Source organism: Gorilla gorilla, chromosome 21 (genome assembly GCF_029281585.2).
Source record: "Gorilla gorilla gorilla isolate KB3781 chromosome 21, NHGRI_mGorGor1-v2.1_pri, whole genome shotgun sequence".
In the NCBI taxonomy this organism is placed as follows: Eukaryota; Metazoa; Chordata; class Mammalia; order Primates; family Hominidae; genus Gorilla; species Gorilla gorilla.
The window spans coordinates 81987711-82003301 of record NC_073245.2 but is presented as its reverse complement, the minus strand read 5'-3'; positions in this window follow the sequence as shown (position 1 = coordinate 82003301).

The following is a 15591-nucleotide window of genomic DNA, read 5'->3' as shown; positions in this document are numbered from 1 at the left end:
CTACACAGCTATCTGTATAAACATGGATATATCTACACCGCTCTCTGTATAAACTTGGAAATATCTACACTGCTACCTGTATAAACATGGAAATATCTAAACCGCTACCTGTATAAACATGGAAATAGCACCGCTATCTGTATGAACATGGAAATATCAGCCCCTCTATCTGTATGAACATGGAAATATCTACACCGCTATCTCTATAAACATGGAAATATCTACACCGCTATCTGTTTGATCATGGAAATATCTAAACCGCTATCTGCATGAAAATGGAAATATCCACACAGCTATCTGCATATACATGGAAATATCTACACAGCTATCTCTTTACACATGGAAATAACTACACCGCTATCTGTATGAACATGGAAATATCTACACCGCTATCTGTATGAACATAGAAAAATCTACACCGCTACCTGTATGAACATGGAAATATCTACACGGCTATCTGTATGAACATGGAAATATCTACACCGCTATCTGTATGAACATGGAAATATCTACACCGCTATCTGAACATGGAAATATCTACACCGCCATCTGTATGAACATGGAAATATCTGCACCGCCATCTGTATGAACATATAAATATCTACACCAACATCTGTATTAAGATGGAGATGTCTATACCGCTACCTGAATAAACATGGAAATATCTACACCGCTATCTGTTTTAACATGGAAATATCTACACCGCTATCTGTATAAACATGGAAATATCTACACCGCTACCTGTATAAACATGGAAATATCAGCACCGCTATCTGTATGAACATGGAAATATCTACACCGCTATCTGTATGAACATGGAAATATCTACACCGCTATCTGTATGAACATGGAAATATCTACAAAGCTATCTGAATGAACATGGAAATACCTACACCGCTATCTGTTTGAACATGTAAATATCTACACCGCTAACTGCATGAAAATGGAAATATATACAAAGCTATCTGCATATACATGGAAATATATACACAGCTATCTCTTTACACATGGAAATAACTACACCGCTATATCTATAAACATGGAAATATTTACACCACCATCTGTATGAACATGGAAATATCTGCACCGCCATCTGTATGAACATATAAATATCTACACCGCCATCTGTATTAAGAAGGAGATATCTACACTGCTATCTGTATAAACATGGAAATATCTACACCACTGCCTGTATAAACATGGAAATATCAGCACCGCTATGTGTATGAACATGGAAATATCTACACCGCTACCTGTATGAACATGGAAATATCTACACCGCTATCTGTATGAACATGGAAATATCTACACCGCTATCTGTATGAACATGGAAATATCTACACCGCTATCTGTATGAACATGGATATAACTACACAGCCATCTGGATGAACATGGAAATATCTACACCGCTATCTGTATGAACATGGAAATATCTTCACCGCCATCTGTATGAACATGGATATGTCTACACAGCCATCTGTATGAACATGGAAATATCTACACCGCTATCTGTGTAAACATGCATACATCTTCACCACTATCTGTATAAACATGGAAATATCTACACCGCTATCTGTATGAACATGGAAATATCTACACCGCTCTCTCTATGAACATGGAAATATCTACACCGCTATCTGTTTGAACATGGAAATCTCTAAAACGCTATCTGCATGAAAATGGAAATATCTACACAGCTATCTGCATATACATGGAAATATCTACACAGCTATCTCTTTACACACGGAAATAACTACACCGCTATCTGTATGAACATGGAAATATCTTCACCGCCATCTGTATGAACATGGATATATCAACACAGCCATCTGGATGAACGTGGAAATATCTACACCGCTATCTGTATAAACATGCATACATCTTAACCGCTATCTGTATAAACATGGAAATATCTACACTGCTATTTGCATGAACATGGAAATATCTACACCGCTATCTGAACATGGAAATATCTGCACCGCTATCTGCATGAAAATGGAAATATCTACACAGCGATCTGCATATACATGGAAATATCTACAAAGCTATCTCTTTACACATGGAAATCACTACAGCGCTATCTCTATATACATGCAAATATCTACACTGCCATCTGTATGAACATGGAAATATCTGCACCGACATCTGTATGAAGATATAAATATCTACACCCCAATCTATATTAAGATGGAGATATCTACACCGCTATATGTATAAACATGGAAATATCTACACGGCTATCTGTATAAAGATGGAAATTTCTACACCGCTCTCTGTATAAACATGGAAATATCTACACCGCTACCTGTATAAACATGGAAATATCAAGACCGCTATCTGTATGAACACGGAAATATCTGCACCGCTATCTCTATGAACATGGAAATATCTACACCGCTATCTGTATGAACATGGAAATAGCTACACCGCTATCTGTATGAACATGGAAATATCTACACCAGTACCTGTATGAACATGGAAATATCTACACCGCTATCTGTATGAACATGGATATATCTACACAGCCATCTGGATGAACATGGAAATATCTACACCGCTATCTGTATGAACATGGAAATATCTACACCGCTATCAGTGTAAATATGCATACATCTTCACCGCAATCTGTATAAACATGGAAATATCTTCACCGCTATCTGAATGAACATGGAAATGTCTACACCGCTATCTGTTTGAACATGGAAATATCTACACCGCTATCTGCATGAAAATGGAAATATCTACAGAGCTATCTGCATATACATGGAAATATCTACACAGCTATCTCCTTACACATGGAAATAACTACACTGCTATCTGTATGAACATGGAAATATCTACACCGCCATCTGTATGAACATGGAAATATCTGCACCGCCATCTGTATGAACATATAAATATCTACACTGCCATCTGTATTAAGATGGAGATATCTACACCGCTATCAGTATAAACATGGAAATATCTACACCGCTATCTGTATAAACATGGAAATATCAGCACCGCTATCTGTATGAACATGGAAATATCAGCCCCTCTATCTGTATGAACATGGAAATACCTACACCGCTATCTGTATGAACATGGAAATATCTACACCGCTAGATGTATAAACATGGAATTATCTTCACTGCCATCTGTATGAACATGGATATGTCTACACAGCCATCTGGATGAACATGGAAATATCTACACCGCTATCTGTATGAACATGGAAATAGCTACACCGCTATCTGTATGAATATGGAAATATCTGCACCGCCATCTGTATGAACATATAAATATCTACACCGCCATCTGTATTAACATGGAGATATGTACACCGCTATCTGTATAAACATGGAAATATCTACACCGCTATTTGTATAAACATGGAAATATCTACACCGCTATCTGTATAAACATGGAAATATCTACACCGCTACCTGTATAAACATGGAAATAACAGCACCGCTATCTGAATGAACATGGAAATATCTACACCGCTTTCTGTATGAACATGGAAATATCTACACCGCTATCTGTATGAACATGGAAATATCTACACCACTATATGTATGAACATGGAAAAATCTACACCGCTATCTGTTTGAACATAGAAATATCTACACCGCTGTCTGCATGAAAATGGAAATATCTACACAGCTATCTGCATATACATGGAAATATCTACACAGCTATCTCTCTACACATGGAAATAACTACACCGCTATCTCTAAAAACATGGAAATATCTACATCGCCATCTGTATGAACATGGAAATATCTTCAATGACATCTGTATGAACATATAAATATCTACACCGCCATCTGTATTAAGGAGATATCTACACCGCTATCTGTATAAACATGGAAATATCTACACCGCTATCTGTATAAACATGGAAATATCTACACCGCTATCTGTATAAAAATGGAAATATCAGCACCGCTATCAGTATGAACATGGAAATATCTGCACCGCCATCTGTATGAACATGGAAATATCTACACCGCTATCTGTGTGAACATGGAGATATCTACACGGCTATCTGTATGAACATGGAAATATCTACACCGCCATCTGTATGAACATGGAAATATCTGCCCCGCCATGTGTATGAACATATAAATATCTGCACCGCCATCGGTATTAAGAAGGAGATATCTACACCGCTATCTGTATAAACATCGAAATATCTACACCGCTATCTGTATAAACATGGAAATATCTACACCGCTACCTGTATAAACATGGAAATATCAGCACAGCTATCTGTATGAACATGGAAATATCTACACCGCTATTTGTACAAACATGGAAATATCTACACCGCTATCTGTATGAACATGGAAATAGCTACACCGCTATCTGTATGAACATGGAAATATCTACACCACTATCTGTATGAATATGGAAATAACTACACCGCTATCTGTATGAACATGGATATATCTACACAGCCATCTGGATGAACATGGAAATACTTACACCGCTATCTGTATGAACATGGATATATCTACACCGCTATCTGTGTAAACATGCATACATCTTCAGCGCTACCTGTATAAACATGGAAATATCTAAACCGCTATCTGTATGAACATGGAAATATCTACACCGATATCTGTTTGAACATGGAAATATGTAAACCGCTATCCGCATGAAAATGGAAATATCTACACAGCTATCTGCATATACATGGAAATATCTACACAGCTATCTCTTTACACATGGAAATAACTACACCGCTATCTGTATGAACATGGAAATATCTGCACCGCCATCTGCATGTACATAGAAATATCTACTCCGCCATCTGTATTAAGATGGAGATATCTACACCGCTATCTGTATAAACATGGAAATATCTACACCGCTATTTGTATAAACATGGAAATATCTACACCGCTACCTGTATAAACTTGGAAATATCAGCACCGCTATCTGTATGAACATGGAAATATCTACACCGCAATCTGTATGAACATGGAAATATCTACACCGCTATCTGTATGAACATGGTTATATATACACCGCTATCTGTATGAACATGGAAATATCTACACCGCTATCTGTTTGAACATGGAAATATCTACACCGCTGTCTGCATGAAAATGGAAATATCTACACAGCTATCTGCATATACATGGAAATATCTACAAAGCTATCTCTTTACACATGGAAATAACTACACCGCTATCTCTATAAACATGGAAATATCTACACCGCCATCTGTATGAACATGGAAATATCTTCACAGCCATCTGTATGAACATATAAATATGTACACCGCCATCTGTGTTAAGAAGGAGATATCTACACCGCTATCTGTATAAACATGGAAATATCTACAACGCTATCTGTATAAACATGGAAATATCAGCACCGCTATCTGTATGAACATGGAAATATCTGCACCGCTATCTGTATGAACATGGAAATATCTACACCGCTATCTGTATGAACATGGAAATATATTCACCGCCATCTGTATGAACATGGATATATCTACACAGCCAACTGTATGAACATGGAAATATCTACACCGCTATCTGTATGAACATGGAAATATCTACACCGCTATCTGTATTAACATGGAAATATCTTCACTGCCATCTTTATGAACATGGATATGTCTACACAGCCATCTGGATGAACATGGAAATATCTACACCGCTATCTGTATGAATATGGAAATATCTACACCGCTATCTGTGTAATCTTGCATACGTTTCACCGCTATCTGTATAAACATGGAAATATCTACACCGCTATCTGTATGAACATGGAAATATCTACACCGCTATCTGTTTGAACATGGAAATATCTAAACCGCTATCTGCATGAAAATAGAAATATCTACACAGCTATCTGCATATACATGGAAATATCTACAAACCTATCTCTTTACACATGGAAATAACTAAACCGCTATCTCTATAAACATGGAAATATCTACACCTCCATCTGTATGAACAAGGAAATATCTGCACTGCCATCTGTATGAACATATAAATATCTACACCGCCATCTGTATTAAGATGGAGATATCTTCACCGTTATCTGTATAAACTTGGAAATATCTACACCGCTATCTTTGTAAACCTGGAAATATCTACACCGCTATCTGTATAAACATGGAAATATCTACACCGCTACCTGTATAAACATGGAAATATCAGCACCGCTATCTGTATGAACATGGAAATATCTACACCGCTATCTCTATGAACATGGAAGTATCTACACCGCTATCTGCATGAACATGGAAATAGCTACACCGCTATCTGTACGAACATGGAAATATCTACACTTCTATCTGTATGAACATGGAAATATCTACACCGCTATCTGTATGAACATGGATATATCTACACAGCCATCTGGATGAACATGGAAATATCTACACCGCTATCTGCATGAACATGGAAATATCTACACCGCTATCTGTGTAAACATGCATATATCTTCACTGCAATCTGTATAAGCATGGAAATATCTACAACGCTATCTGTATGAACATGGAAATATCTACACCGCTATCTGTTTGACGATGGAAATATCTAAACCGCTATCAGCATGAAAATAGAAATATCTACACAGCTATCTGCATATACATGGAAATATCTACACAGCTATCTCTTTACACATGGAAATAACTACACCGTTATCTGTATGAACATGGAAATATCTACACCGCCATCTGTATGAACATGGAAATATCTGCACCGCCATCTGAATAAACATATAAAAATCTACCACGCCATCTGTATTAAGATGGAGATATCTACACCGCTATCTGTATAAACATGGAAATATCCACACCGCTATCTGTATAAACATGGAAATATCTACCATGCTACCAGTATAAACATGGAAATATATACACCACTACCTGTATAAACATGGAAATATCAGCGCCGCTATCTGTATGAACATGGAAATATCAGCCCCTCTATCTGTATGAACATGGAAATATCTACACCGCTATCTCTATGAACATGGAAATATCTACACCGCCATCTATATGAACATGGATATATCTACACAGCCATCTGGATGAACATGGAAATATCTACACCGCTATCTGTATGAACATGGAAATATCTACACCGCTATCTGTATGAACATGGAAATACATACACCGCTATGTGTATGAACATGGAAATAGCTACACCGCTATCTGTATGCACATGGAAATTTCTTCACCGCCATCTGTATGAACATGGATATATCTACACAGCCATCTGGATGAACATGGAAATATCTACACCGCTATCTGTATGAACATTGAAATATCTACACCGCTATCTGTATGAACATGGAAATATCTACACCGCTATCTGTATGGACATGGAAATATCTACACCGCTATCTGTACGAACATGGAAATAACTTCACCGCCATCAGTATGAACATGGATATATCTACACAGCCATCTGTATGATCATGGAAATATCTACAGCGCTATCTGTTTGAACATGGAAATATCTACACCGCTGTCTGCATGAAAATGGAAATATCTACACAGCTATCTGCATATACATGGAAATATCAACACAGCTATCTCTTTACACATGGAAATAACTACACCCCTATATAAACATGGAAATATCTACACCGCCATCTGTATGAACATGGAAATATCTGCACCGCCATCTGTATGAACATATAAACATCTACATCACCATCTGTATTAAGAAGGAGATATCTACAATGCTATCTGTATAAACATGGAAATATCTACACCGCTATCTGTATAAACATGGGAACATCTACACCGCTATCTGTATAAACATGGAAATATCTACACCGCTACCTGTATAAACATGGAATTATCAGCACCGCTATCAGTATGAACATGGAAATATCTACACCGCTATCTGTATGAACTTGGAAATATCTACACCGCTATCTGTGTAAACATGGAAATATCTTCACCGCCATCTGTTTGAACATGGATATGTCTACACAGCCATCTGGATGAACATGGAAATATCTACACCGCGATCTGTATGAACATGGAAATATCTACACCGCTATCTGTGTAAACATGCATACATCTTCACCGCTATCTGTATAAACATGGAAATATCTACACCGCTATCTGTATGAACATGGAAATATCTACACCACTATCTGTTTGAACATCTAAATATCTAAACCGCTATCTGCATGAAAATAGAAATGTCTACACAGCTATCTGCATATACATGGAAATATCCACAAAGCTATCTCTCTACACATGGAAAAAACTACACCGCTATCTCTATAAACATGGAAATATCTACAGTGCCATCTGTATGAACATGGAAATATCTGCACCGCCATCTGTATGAAGATATAAATATCTACACCCCCATCTATATTAAGATGGAGATATCTACACCGCTATCTGTATAAACTTGGAAATATCTACACCGCTATATGTATAAACATGGAAATATCTACACCGCTATCTGTATAAACATGGAAATATCTACACCGCTATCTGTATGAACATGGATATATCTACACAGCCATCTGGATGAACATGGAAATATCTACACCGCAATCTGTATGAACATGGAAATATCTACACCGCTATCTGTGTAAATATGCATACATCTTCACCGCAATCTGTATAAACATGGAAATATCTACACCGCTATCTGTGTGAACATGGAAATATCTACACCGCTATCTGTTTGAACATGGAAATATCTACACCGGTATCTGCATGAAAATGGAAATATCTACAGAGCTATCTGCATATACATAGAAATATCTACACAGCTATCTCTTTACACATGGAAATATCTACACCGCTATCTGTATGAACATGGAAATATCTACACCGCCATCTGTATGAACATGGAAATATCTGCACCGCCATCTGTATGAACATATACATATCTACACGGCCATCTGTATTAAGATGGAGATATCTACACCGCTATTTGTATAAACATGGAAATATCTACACCGCTATCTGTATAAACATGGAAATATCTACCCCGCTACCTGTATAAACATGGAAATATCAGCACCGCTATCTGTATGAACATGGAAATATCTACACCACTATCTGAATGAACATGGAAATATCTACACCGCTATCTGTATGAACATGGAATTATCTTCACCGCCATCTGTATGAACATGGATATATCTACACAGCCATCTGGATGAACATGGAAATATCTACACCGCTATCTGTATGAACATGGAAATAGCTACACAGCTATCTGGATGAACATGGAAATATCTACACCGCTATCTGTATGAACGTGGAAATATCTACACCGCTATCTGTTTGAACATGGAAATATCTAAACCGCTATCTGCATGAAAATGGAAATATCTACACAGCTATCTGCATATACCTGGAAATATCTGCACAGCTATCTCTTTACACATGGAAATAACTACACCGCTATCTGTATGAACATGGAAATATCTGCACAGCCATCTGTATGAACATATAAACATCTACACCGCCATCTGTATTAAGATGGAGATATCTACACCGCTATCTGTATAAACATGGAAATGTCTACAACGCTATCTGTATAAACATGGAAATATCAGCACCGCTATCTGTATGAACATGGAAATATCAGCCCCTCTATCTGTATGAACATGGAAATATCTACACCGCTATCTGTTTGAACATGGAAATATCTACACCGCTGTCTGCATGAAAATGTAAATATCTACAGAGAAATCTGTATATACATGGAAATATCTACACAGCTATCTCTTTACACATCGAAATAACTACACCGCTATCTCTAAAAACATGGAAATATCTACACTGCCATCTGTATGAACATGGAAATATCTGCACCGCCATCTGTATGAACATATAAATATCTACACCGCAATCTGTATTAAGAAGGAGATATCTGCACCGCTATCTGTATAAACCTGGAAATATCTACACCGCTATCTGTATAAACATGGAAATATCTACCCCGCTATCTGTATAAACATGGAAATATCTACACCGCTACCTGAATAAACATGGAAACAGCACAGCTATCTGTATGAAAATGGAAATATCTACACCACTATCTGTACGAACATGGAAATATATACACCGCTGTCTGTATGAACATGGAAATAGCTACACCGCTATCTGAACATGGAAATATCTACACCACTATCTGTATGAACATGGAAATAACTACACAGCTATCTGTATGAACATGGATATATCTACACAGCCATCTGGATGGACATGGAAATATCTACACCGCTATCTGTATGAACATGGAAATATCTACACCGCTATCTGTGTAAACATGCATACATCTTCACCGCTATCTGTATAAACATGGAAATATCTACAACGCTATCTGTATGAACATGGAAATATCTACACCTCTGTTTGAAATTGGAAATATCTAAACCGCTATCTGCATGAAAATGGAAATATCTACAGAGCTATCTGCATATACATGGAAATATCTACACAGCTATCTCTTTACCAATGGCAATAACTACACCGCTATCTGTATGAACATGGAAATATCTGCACCGCCATCTGTATGAACATATAAATATCTACACCGCCATCTGTATTAAGATGGAGATATCTACACCGCTATCTGTATGAACATGGATATGTCTACACAGCCATCTGGATGAACATGGAAATATCTACACCGCTATCTGTATGAACATGGAAATATATACACCGCTATCTGTATGAACATGGAAATATCTACACCGCTATCTGTATGAACATGGAAACATCTACACCGCTATCTGTATGAACATGGAAATATATACACCGCTATCTGTATGAACATGGAAATATCTACACTGCTATCTGTTTGAACATGGAAATATCTACACCGCTGTCTGCATGAAAATGGAAATATCTACACAGCTATCTGCATATACATGGAAATATCTACACAGCTATCTCTCTACACATGGGAATAACTACACCGCTATCTCTAAAAACATGGAAATATCTACACCGCCATCTGTATGAACATGGAAATATCTTCACTGCCATCTGTATGAACATATAAATATCAACACTGCCATCTGTATTAAGGAGATATATACACCGCTATCTGTATAAACATGGAAATATCTACACCGCTATCTGTATAAACATGGAAATATCTACACCGCTATCTGTATAAAAATGGAAATATCAGCACCGCTATCAGTATGAACATGGAAATATCTGCACCGCCATCTGTATGAACATGGAAATATCTACACCGCTATCTGTGTGAACATGGAGATATCTACACAGCTATCTGTATGAACATGGAAATATCTACACCGCCATCTGTATGAACATGGAAATATCTGCCCCGCCATGTGTATGAACATATAAATATCTGCACCGCCATCTGTATTAAGAAGGAGATATCTACACCGCTATCTGTATAAACATCGAAATATCTACACTGCTATCTGTATAAACATGGATATATCTACACCGCTATCTGTATAAACATGGAAATATCTACAACGCTATCTGTTTGAACATGGAAATATCTAAACCGCTATCTGCATGAAAATAGAAATATCTACACAGCTATCTGCATATACATGGAAATATCTACAAACCTATCTCTTTACACATGGAAATAACTAAACCGCTATCTCTATAAACATGGAAATATCTACACCGCCATCTGTATGAACAAGGAAATATCTGCACTGCCATCTGTATGAACATATAAATATCTACACCGCCATCTGTATTAAGATGGAGATATCTTCACCGTTATCTGTATAAACTTGGAAATATCTACACCGCTATCTTTGTAAACCTGGAAATATCTACACCGCTATCTGTATAAACATGGAAATATCTACACCGCTACCTGTATAAACATGGAAATATCAGCACCGCTATCTGTATGAACATGGAAATATCTACACCGCTATCTCTATGAACATGGAAGTATCTACACCGCTATCTGCATGAACATGGAAATAGCTACACCGCTATCTGTACGAACATGGAAATATCTACACTTCTATCTGTATGAACATGGAAATATCTACACCGCTATCTGTATGAACATGGATATATCTACACAGCCATCTGGATGAACATGGAAATATCTACACCGCTATCTGCATGAACATGGAAATATCTACACCGCTATCTGTGTAAACATGCATACATCTTCACTGCAATCTGTATAAGCATGGAAATATCTACAACGCTATCTGTATGAACATGGAAATATCTACACCGCTATCTGTTTGAAGATGGAAATATCTAAACCGCTATCAGCATGAAAATAGAAATATCTACACAGCTATCTGCATATACATGGAAATATCTACACAGCTATCTCTTTACACATGGAAATAACTACACCGTTATCTGTATGAACATGGAAATATCTACACCGCCATCTGTATGAACATGGAAATATCTGCACCGCCATCTGAATAAACATATAAAAATCTACCACGCCATCTGTATTAAGATGGAGATATCTACACCGCTATCTGTATAAACATGGAAATATCCACACCGCTATCTGTATAAACATGGAAATATCTACCATGCTACCAGTATAAACATGGAAATATCTACACCACTACCTGTATAAACATGGAAATATCAGCGCCGCTATCTGTATGAACATGGAAATATCAGCCCCTCTATCTGTATGAACATGGAAATATCTACACCGCTATCTCTATGAACATGGAAATATCTACACCGCCATCTGTATGAACATGGATATATCTACACAGCCATCTGGATGAACATGGAAATATCTACAACGCTATCTGTATGAACATGGAAATATCTACACCGCTATCTGTATGAACATGGAAATACATACACCGCTATGTGTATGAACATGGAAATAGCTACACCGCTATCTGTATGCACATGGAAATTTCTTCACCGCCATCTGTATGAACATGGATATATCTACACAGCCATCTGGATGAACATGGAAATATCTACACCGCTATCTGTATGAACATTGAAATATCTACACCGCTATCTGTATGAACATGGAAATATCTACACCGCTATCTGTATGGACATGGAAATATCTACACCGCTATCTGTACGAACATGGAAATAACTTCACCGCCATCAGTATGAACATGGATATATCTACACAGCCATCAGTATGATCATGGAAATATCTACACCGCTATCTGTTTGAACATGGAAATATCTACACCGCTGTCTGCATGAAAATGGAAATATCTACACAGCTATCTGCATATACATGGAAATATCAACACAGCTATCTCTTTACACATGGAAATAACTACACCCCTATATAAACATGGAAATATCTACACCGCCATCTGTATGAACATGGAAATATCTGCACCGCCATCTGTATGAACATATAAACATCTACATCACCATCTGTATTAAGAAGGAGATATCTACAATGCTATCTGTATAAACATGGAAATATCTACACCGCTATCTGTATAAACATGGGAACATCTACACCGCTATCTGTATAAACATGGAAATATCTACACCGCTACCTGTATAAACATGGAATTATCAGCACTGCTATCGGTATGAACATGGAAATATCTACACCGCTATCTGTATGAACTTGGAAATATCTACACCGCTATCTGTGTAAACATGGAAATATCTTCACCGCCATCTGTTTGAACATGGATATGTCTACACAGCCATCTGGATGAACATGGAAATATCTACACCGCGATCTGTATGAACATGGAAATATCTACACCGCTATCTGTGTAAACATGCATACATCTTCACCGCTATCTGTATAAACATGGAAATATCTACACCGCTATCTGTATGAACATGGAAATATCTACACCACTATCTGTTTGAACATCTAAATATCTAAACCGCTATCTGCATGAAAATAGAAATGTCTACACAGCTATCTGCATATACATGGAAATATCCACAAAGCTATCTCTCTACACATGGAAAAAACTACACCGCTATCTCTATAAACATGGAAATATTTACAGTGCCATCTGTATGAACATGGAAATATCTGCACCGCCATCTGTATGAAGATATAAATATCTACACCCCCATCTACATTAAGATGGAGATATCTACACCGCTATCTGTATAAACTTGGAAATATCTACACCGCTATATGTATAAACATGGAAATATCTACACCGCTATCTGTATAAACATGGAAATATCTACACCGCTATCTGTATGAACATGGATATATCTACACAGCCATCTGGATGAACATGGAAATATCTACACCGCAATCTGTATGAACATGGAAATATCTACACCGCTATCTGTGTAAATATGCATACATCTTCACCGCAATCTGTATAAACATGGAAATATCTACACCGCTATCTGTGTGAACATGGAAATATCTACACCGCTATCTGTTTGAACATGGAAATATCTACACCGGTATCTGCATGAAAATGGAAGTATCTACAGAGCTATCTGCATATACATAGAAATATCTACACAGCTATCTCTTTACACATGGAAATAACTACACCGCTATCTGTATGAACATGGAAATATCTACACCGCCATCTGTATGAACATGGAAATATCTGCACCGCCATCTGTATGAACATATAAATATCTACACGGCCATCTGTATTAAGATGGAGATATCTACACCGCTATTTGTATAAACATGGAAATATCTACACCGCTATCTGTATAAACATGGAAATATCTACCCTGCTACCTGTATAAACATGGAAATATCAGCACCGCTATCTGTATGAACATGGAAATATCTACACCACTATCTGAATGAACATGGAAATATCTACACCGCTATCTGTATGAACATGGAATTATCTTCACCGCCATCTGTATGAACATGGATATATCTACACAGCCATCTGGATGAACATGGAAATATCTACACCGCTATCTGTATGAACATGGAAATAGCTACACAGCTATCTGGATGAACATGGAAATATCTACACCGCTATCTGTATGAACGTGGAAATAGCTACACCGCTATCTGTTTGAACATGGAAATATCTAAACCGCTATCTGCATGAAAATGGAAATATCTACACAGCTATCTGCATATACCTGGAAATATCTGCACAGCTATCTCTTTACACATGGAAATAACTACACCGCTATCTGTATGAACATGGAAATATCTGCACAGCCATCTGTATGAACATATAAACATCTACACCGCCATCTGTATTAAGATGGAGATATCTACACCGCTATCTGTATAAACATGGAAATGTCTACAATGCTATCTGTATAAACATGGAAATATCAGCACCGCTATCTGTATGAACATGGAAATATCAGCCCCTCTATCTGTATGAACATGGAAATATCTACACCGCTATCTGTTTGAACATGGAAATATCTACACCACTGTCTGCATGAAAATGTAAATATCTACAGAGAAATCTGTATATACATGGAAATATCTACACAGCTATCTCTTTACACATGGAAATAACTACACCGCTATCTCTAAAAACATGGAAATATCTACACTGCCATCTGTATGAACATGGAAATATCTGCACCGCCATCTGTATGAACATATAAATATCTACACCGCAATCTGTATTAAGAAGGAGATATCTGCACCGCTATCTGTATAAACCTGGAAATATCTACACCGCTAT